We start from the raw sequence: 9,231 nt of genomic DNA on the forward strand, positions 1-9,231 counted from the left end.
TCTTCTGTTTATAAATGAGTAAAGTTGGGGAGCCAAATTTGAGAACCTTGTGTAATCCTGAGATTCTCCAAGAGAATCCAAGAGCATGTCAGGATTATACATGGTGGTAAAGTGGTCTTTTATCCACAGCTCTCATCAGAGGCAGACACAGATACTTTTTGCAGGAAGGCATCTCTAACTTAAGCCTGGAGGATTCCAAAAGATTAAAAGCAGGCAATTATGAATTCAATCAAATCATAGCATTCAAGTAGTCAACCCAATGTATTTGAGAATTGTCAGAAACAATGAATAATATGTTTCCCAAAGACTGTGGGTTTGGAATTATCAGATACAGAACACAGACTTCAAATATTAGAATTGTGAGAAAATAGTTACATGTGAAATCTAATATATAAAAAAAGATGAAATCATAAAATTGAGCAAGCAGTAAGACTACCAAAAATGAAGAGGAGTACCTGAAAAGAAAATGGATTAAATAGAACTTACAGAAATAAAATATATAGCTGGGTATGGTGACTCACACCTGTAATCCCAGCACTCTTTGTGAGGCTGAGGTGGGAGGACGGTATTAGCCCAGGAGTTGGAGATGAGCCTGGGAAACACGGCGAGAACTCATTTCTACAAAAAAATACCCCACCACCACCAAAAAAAAAAAAAAAAAAAAAAAATTGGTGGGTATGGGGCACATGCCTATAGTCCCAGCTAGTCAGGAGGCTGAGGTGGGAGGATAGACCAAGCCCAGAAAGCCAAGGCTGCAAGTTTGTGCCACTGCAGTCCAGCCTGGGTGACAGAGACTCTGTTTCAGAATACGATGAAATAAAGAAGTAAAAAATGTAATTGTTGAAATAAGAAACTCAGTGGATGGATTAGACATCAGAAGAAAGAATTAATTGGTTAGGCAATTATCTCCCAAAAGTAAGTCAGTATGTTACACAGAGAGGCATGAGGATAGATGATAGGGCAGAAGTTGGTGGTTTGAGAAGGGAGGGAAATCAGAATGAGGTCTAGAATATGTCTTAGTGGAATCCCAGGAGGAGATATTAAAATTATATTGGAAAGTGAGAGAAATAGAAGTTCCAAAGGTGATAGAAGAAAATCCACATAAATCAGTCACAACAAATGTAAATGGACTAAAGTTACCAGTTAGACAGATGGAACTAATAAAACAATATCCAGCTGTTTTAATCGGTCGTATTTAAAATATGAGGATATGAGAAGATTGGAAGTTTTTATAAAGGAGAGAGAGTGATAAAGGTATGCCAGTATACATTAACCAAAAACAAGTGATGGAGCTTTTGTATCAAACAAAATAGGATTTTGGAACAGAAAGCATTACTAAGAACTTGGTGCTAAATGACTGTTAATTAGGAGGACGTGGCAAGTTTCATATTTTATGTACCTGTCAAAATAGCCTCAAAATACAGAGGAAAAACTGATAAAGCCAGAGGGAGAAATTGACAAGTCTGCCATTGTATTTGGAGATTTCAACATACCCTGCTTACCATAAGTAGGTTACACAGAATGCCTATATGTAGATTTGAATAACCAGTGAACGGACATGGTATAATGGACAAATATTGACCTCTGTACACAATAATTAGATTTTTCTATATTCTTCTCAAGCACATGTGGACTGTGGGAGAAAGATTAATTATATATTAATCCATAAAGCAAGTCAGAAGATTTAAAAACAATTGGTACGATTCATACCATGTAATTTATAATTTAAATATAAAGCAATTAAGATTAGAAGGCAATAATGAAGAGATTAACAACAAGCTCCATTAATTTGGAAAGTAACCACCCTTGTAATGCATGGTTTTAAAAAATCCAATGAAATTTTAGAATGCTTAGAATTGAACCATAGTTAAAATACAAAACTTCTGTCTATTCCTGTCTCTCGCCGTCTCCCTCCCTCTTCCTATCTGGAGCGTTCAAGAAGCTAATCTTTTTCAGTGAAGGACACCCCAAATACTGAAAAATACAAAAAGAGCAGATGTCATTCTCTGATCTTAGTTAAATCTATAAGTTAGTAACAAAACCAGAAAACACATGTTGACTTGTGGAATTTTAAAATTTATGCAAACAGCCCTTAGGTCAAACAGAGATGTGAAATTAAAACTGCAGAATATCTAGAGAATAGCAATAATGCAATCATTACTGATTAGAGACTGGAGGAGAACTCAGAAGAATGTTCATTGCCTTAAAATCCTTATGTCATGAAGAAAAGAATGAAAATGAATTAAGCCTCTAACTCATTCTTAGAAAGGACAGTCAACCTGGAGGAAAGCAGAATGGGGAAATTATTAAAGATATACAAGTAGAAACCAGTGAGTTCAAAGAATAGAAAGGGCTAAATCCCCAGTACAGTAAATCCTCTGCAGAAACATTCCTTTAAACTGGGCTTTGAGAACCTTGCTACTGATAATTGAGAATGGGAAAGGCCAACATTCTTATTTTCTCCTCATGTTTTGGGTGGTGAGCAGTAGGGTTTGGAAGTGACTGCTTTACAATCATTTGGGAGCTTCAGGGTATATGTACTTTCCATATACAGTTTGTTTCTGAATCTTTTATTTTTGTCCTTTTTGTGAAAATATGGACTGATTAAAGAACACTTTTTTACTAATGTTAAGAAAAGCATGTTACTACCCATTTTATATCTTAGGCTTTTAACAGCATTATGGCAGGGCTTTACTATTTTAAAGAGCTCTTAGAAGTTGAAAAAGACTACCCTGTAAAAAATGGCAGAAGTGGCCAGGTGTGGTGGCTCACGCCTATAATCCCAGCACTTTGGGAGGCCGAGTTGGGTGGATCACCTGAGGTCAGGAGTTTGAGACCAGCCTAGGCAACATGGTGAAACTGTATCTCTACTAAAAATATAAAAAATTAGCTGGGTGTGGTGGCAGACGCCTGTAATCCCAGCTGCTGGGGAGACTGAAGCATGAGAATTGCTTGAACCCGGGAGGCAGAGGTCACAGTGAGCCAAGATCATGCCATCCCACTCCAGCCTGGGCGATAGGGCGAGACTCTGTCTCAAAAAAAAATAAATAAATAAACAAAACCCTCAATGAGCTTGATAAACAAACAGAAAATGAAACTTACTTGTAATTAGAAGTTAACCAGGAACTTTCAAAAACTTATTAGTTGACAATGAAGTCAAGAAAAAGGGAAAATCATGCACGTGATCCGTAATAGTAAAATATATCAAAACCAAGGTAAAATTAGAAATAGAGACATTTTCTAAATTAAATGTCTAAATTAGAAGGACAATATCAATATAATACAACCTCTTTTCCATTAATGTTTAAAACTTGTCCTCTGTTGACCTATAAATTTGCCCCACTGATGAAATGGAATCTGAAAGTCAGGATACAGATACTGTGGGAAGAAAGATAAAATTGAACTTAATTATAGCAACAGTGTAGTCCCTGGACTAGGCCCAAGGAAACAAAACAGAAGCATACTCAACTAGGATTAACAATTCATTTAGCAAGGGGTGGAAGGCCTATTGTAATCAAGTGGTTTTCAGTCACTGGAGTACATGGAATCACCTAGAAGCTTTTCCACATCCATACTTTTCAGGTATTCTGATTTGTTAGGCCTGATCCGAGGCCCAATTCTTATATTTCTACTTGTTAATTTGCTATAGGTAATTCTGATATATACAAAGACTAAAGACTAAGAACAATTCCTTGAACATGTTGACAACCTCTACCTGGAATAGTCCAAATCCTAATTACCCTGATTCCTACACCAACAATTCCCAAACTGGTGTACTACAAATTCTTGCGAATACTCTTTGAAAATAAAATAAGGCCCGGCACGGTGGCTCACGCCTGTAATCCCAGCACTTTGGGAGGCCGAGACGGGCAGATCACGAGGTCAGGAGATCGAGACCATCCTGACTAACATGGTGAAACCCCGTCTCTACTAAAAATACAAAAAAAATTAGCTGGGCGCGGTGGTGGGTGCCTGTAGTCCCAGCTACTCTGGAGATGAGGCAGGAGAATGGCATGAATCCGGGAGGCGGAGCTTGCAGTGAGTGGAGATCGGGCCACTGCACTCCAGCGTGGGCGACAAAGCAAGACTCCGTCTCAAAAAAAAAAAAAAAGAAAAGAAAAGAAAAGAAAATCATGGCCATATAAATTCATTGTTTTGAGAAGTCTTATTGAATTTACCAAGCATTTCCCAAATGTATTAATTTGTTACCTCTATTACATGTATTTATTACATTTTTAACCTAGTAATTATTAACAGCCCCAAACTTATAGAAACAATGCCCCAAGGATGTTCTGTGATGTTGCTATTATTCTAGTGAAAATGTACAGAACAGTCATAACATGTACTCCATTTATTTATTTATTTATTTATATGTTTGAGATAGAGTCTTGTTCTACCACCCAGGCTGGAGTGCGGTGGCACAATCTCAGCTCACTGCAACCTCCAACTCCCAGGTTCAGGCAATTCTCCTGCCTCAGCCTCCTGAGTAGCTGGGACTACAGGTATGTGCCACTGCGCCTGGCTAATTTTTTGTGTTTCTAGTGGAAACAAAGTTTTACCATGTTGGCCAGGCTGGTCTCAAACTGTTAACCTCAAATGATCCAGCCACCTCGGGCCCCCCAAAGTGCTGGGATTACAGGCATGAGCCATCATGCCCGGCCTTCCATAAGGCATTTAAAGGCACTTCCAAAGGCACAATCAACAGACTTGCCAAAGGTCAGTGGCAGGATCTCTAGACTCAGACCTGCCTTCAAATTCCAACTCCCCACAACCCAAAGCCAATCAATTGTCCTACCAGAATAACATCAAATCGCAATTAGCACGTGGTCCTCAACTTCTCCAGATCAGCTCCTAAAAGATATCTACTGTTAGCAGGGGAAATATTGTGAATTGAAGTCTTTAACAGATAACATTAATCAAAAACATTCCTATGGGTAAATGATAATATATAAAATATGTTTCTCACCAACAAAAGCCTCTATAAATTTCAGACTGATCTGATGACAATTTAACTTATTTTTTAAATGCATAATTATGTCAAATAAATGCCATTACAAAGGCCTGAATATAGTCTCTGAGTCTAAAGTCCTACCCACCTTCTCCTCCATTTCACATTTGATTATACATATATTTGAGAGAACATCACTCATTATTTGTTTTAGGAGTATTACTGGATATCTGATATTTCGGATATTATTGAAAGTAATTGATTGGAAGTCAATGGTACTGTTTATACTAAAAGAGTAGGATCCTCATCAGTAGATAGAGGCATATAAGTATAGTCCATACTACATCTACGAAGTGTCAGTATCAGGCAGTGGCTTTAAAACCAAAGTGGTGGTTGGATGTAAAGTGGAATTTTAATTGGCTAAGGAGGCAGATAGAAGATGTTGGTTCAATAATAACATGAAGTCCATGAAAGCCTGTGGCCATAAAGAATGTTGAGCCATAGAGTCCATCGGAGATAGTAAAGGGGGTCTCGAAATATTCAGAGACTTGTAGAAGAGTAAAATAAATACTTAAGGTAGTTGTGATGGATAGTGCTTGAAGTATTTGCTTTCGACTACTTTCTATCAGGCTGTCTACAACCTTGAAAGTTTCTTGAGGACAAGAATCAAGTCTTTTACAGCTTCTAGCATGCCTGTATATACCCAACAAGTCCTCAATAAATAATTTGTTACCCTACTTCATCATAAATTGTAGGACATACTTAGCTGTACAGCACGATGTGATTTTATCACACCCAACCTATGAGTGGAGAATAACAGCACTGAATCTGTTTAAAAACAACACTCCCTATTCCCTTTTCACGTTCATAGTATATTTGTTTGGTTTCTAGTGATGTTGGTTCTATCCATATGTTTTTAGATAATAGTACAAACTGTGTTGTGCCTAAGTAAAATTATACGAAGAATTTTATGGGGGAAAAGCTAATGCACTGCTCTTAGTTTTGATTAAGATTTTAGATGTTTGAAAATATAAACTCAGATATTGGACAGTGAGGGTTTTATTTTGGAGGCTGGAGGAGATTGAAGTGTTGGGGTAAGACTGATAGGCTCCTTTGGCTACTTGTGCATGGGGGTGGGGAGAATATGCAAGTTTTTCAAATCTTGTAAATTTTCACAGAGTTTAGTTTTGTGACTGTACAATAACTAGAATTGTTTTTCCTAGGTCTCAGTGGAGAAATGTAAGCTTTGAGTTTAGCATACTGTTTACTGTGTTTTGGCCAGGATTTTGCAAGATTTTGTGGAGAAAATTATATTGCTTTCCTTATCCTGTTTGTAACATATATGTATATCAATATGCTTCCTTGTGTTTTACTATGTAAAATTGCATCTTACATATAGAGAAATAAGTCTTTTAGACTGAATTAAAAGAAATCTTTACTCTGAGGTGGCAGCCTTGTCTAATGGACTGTATGTTTAAGCCTTGTTAATACATCACACTAGAGCCCAGCATGGTGGCATGTGCCTGTAATCCCAACTACTTAGAAGGCTGACGCCGGAGGATTTCATGAACCTAGCAGTTTCAGACCAGCCTGAGCTATGTAATGAGACCCCATCTCAGTCAATCAACCAATCATTTACACTAAAAAGATCAAGATCTTTCTTGCTCTTTTAGAATGTCTTTCCCAGACATTTGTTAGAATGTCTGGGTATCTAAAACATTGAAAAGGGTTTATGACAGAGTTACAGCAGTTCAAGGTGCTGAAATCAGACTCTTCTCAAGAAGCTCATGAGCAATCAAGGGAGATGGATGGGTGAGCAATGTGACATGTGACAACTGAGATAATAGGGATATGACTAAGATGCTATCTAAACAAGAAGAAAGGAATTATTCGTAATATGTGGAGGGAGTGCTAGGGAAAGATTTATCAAATGAAGCTGGCCGGGCCTGATGGCTCACTCTTGTAATACTGGCACTTTGGGAGGTGGAAGTGGAAGGACCCAGGAGGATCTAGAATCTGTAGACCTGCCTGTCTCTATATTTGAAAAAAATCAATAAATAAAATGCTTAAATGAAGTAATATTTGAGCACTCTAGAGCACCATACAAATATAGGACAGACCAAAGGAATGTATCCTGCTCAATTTGAATTAACATTTTTTGAAATTTTATACTTCAAAAATAGTACATATTCACTGTTGTGAAATTAGAAAGAATTGATACCCAAGGAGGGTGATCTACAAAACACTCCATAGATCCACCATACTGAGACAATGCTTAATGCTTTGATGGATCTATTATATACTTCCTATGCATATGCATATATTATGTACATACATGTGCATGGTTAAATAGAAATGTTTCTCCTTGGTATGCTGTTTATACATTTATTGTTATGAAGTAAATCCCCAAAGAGTACATTTGCTTTGCCCAAGGGAGTCTTTTGCTACATACTGTTGTATGTAGTGAAAACTAAAAAAGGGGCTAACTTTTCAGCCTTGTGACCTTGTGGTGATTCAAACAGAGGCTTCATTGAAGGCAGATTCAGAAATGAACTTGGTGTGTGTGGGTGGTTATGCTTGGCATTGTTGTTTGTAATAGTATGATAGGGATGACTTCAGTGTCCACCAACAGGGAACAGGTTAGGTAAACTGTGGTACATCCAAACAACGAATACTGTGCAGTTGTAAAGAAGAATGAGAAAGACCTATGTACTCATGGGGAAGAACTCAGATATATTGTGTGTGTTTTTTTTAAAAGGAACAAGGAATGGTATAGTATGTATTGTACGCTACTTTTTATGTTGAGGGAGAAGATTAGAATAAAGACATGTGTGTATTTGCAAAGATAAATTCTGAAATGATATATAAGAAACCAATGAAAAGTTTTTGGCTGTGGAAGGAGAATAAGACTGTGAATGGGATTTTGCCATATACTTTTATAAATAGCTGTATTTAAAAATTTTCTGAACTATGTATTTGTACATATGACCTTTTTAAAAATGAATGAAGGAATGAAGTAGGATTATGAGAAAGAGATAAGAAAAAAGGATCTAAGGGGCTGCCCATCTTTTTAGTACCCAGTGAATATTAATACATAACAATAGCAGCAAAAATTGGAAGAGTAGCCCCAAGAGAGTAGGGAGTCAGCCTTTCCTTTGACTTTTCCTCAATTTCATATATTTAAAAAAGTACTCAGAGCAATAAAACAATTTGAAACAAAAATGTCTCCAGATCTCTTAAAGTAAAGGAAGATGGGGCAGCTTTATGTAGTGCACTTCCCCAAAATGGGCTGATTTACCTCAAGAGGCAGAGATTCCAGCCTACATGGGATACATACAGGAAAAAAATAAGAAAAAGAAAAGAGATTTAAATATAAATGAATGAAAACAACACTTCTCCCTGATTATAAAGGAAATCACATTCTTTTCATGATAATGTGGATGACAAATGTTAAGAAAAATCTTTAATTTGCCACTCAAAGCATTCTGGTTTGTTGCTTTACATACTTTTTTAATGCATGTAAACCTTTTAAAAAGCAGAGTCGTAATATATAGTCTTTTGTCACTTACTATATTTTGGGCATATTTCTGTGACAGTAAATATATCCTGGCATCATTATTTTTAATAGCTGGATGTATATTGTTAATCATTGCCATGCCAGAGGTGAATTTTCTTCTATACACATTTTAATGGACTCGAGCAAGCATTTTTGGACTAAATTCGTAGAAGTAGAATATCTGGAGGAAAATAATTTTTAGGATTTTTAATAGAAATTTTCCAATTATCCTTCAGGAAAAGTGACTGAGGTTATACTCCCACCAACAAGGACAGAGCTCCAGGTTCCCCCTTCCGTTTGTCATCTTTGTTGCCTTTATACAGAAAATCTCATTGTTTTCATCACATTTCGTTGATTTCTAGTGCTTTTGAATCTTTTCTATATGCCTATTGGCCATTTTTATTCTTGAGAGAAGTGCCTGTTTCTCCCTTGCCAATTGTCTGTTGAAAAATCACCTGGTTTTTTTTTCTGAGTAATTTTAAAAATTTCTTTACAGACTGAGGATACAAACCTTTTATCTGTCATTGAGGTTACAAAAACTTTCTCCCAGTAAGTAGTTTGTCATTTCACTTTTTTCTTCCTCCTTGCCTTGCCTTGCCTTGCCTTTCCCTCCCTCCCTTCCTTCCTTCCATCTTTCTTTCTCTCTCTCTCTTTCTTTCGTTCTTTCTTTCGTTTTTTCTTTCTTTTGTTCATTCTTTCATTCTTTATTTTGTTTCTCTTTTCTTTT

The sequence above is a fragment of the Colobus angolensis genome, unplaced genomic scaffold (assembly GCF_000951035.1).
Source record: "Colobus angolensis palliatus isolate OR3802 unplaced genomic scaffold, Cang.pa_1.0 Scaffold556, whole genome shotgun sequence".
NCBI lineage: Eukaryota > Metazoa > Chordata > Mammalia > Primates > Cercopithecidae > Colobus > Colobus angolensis.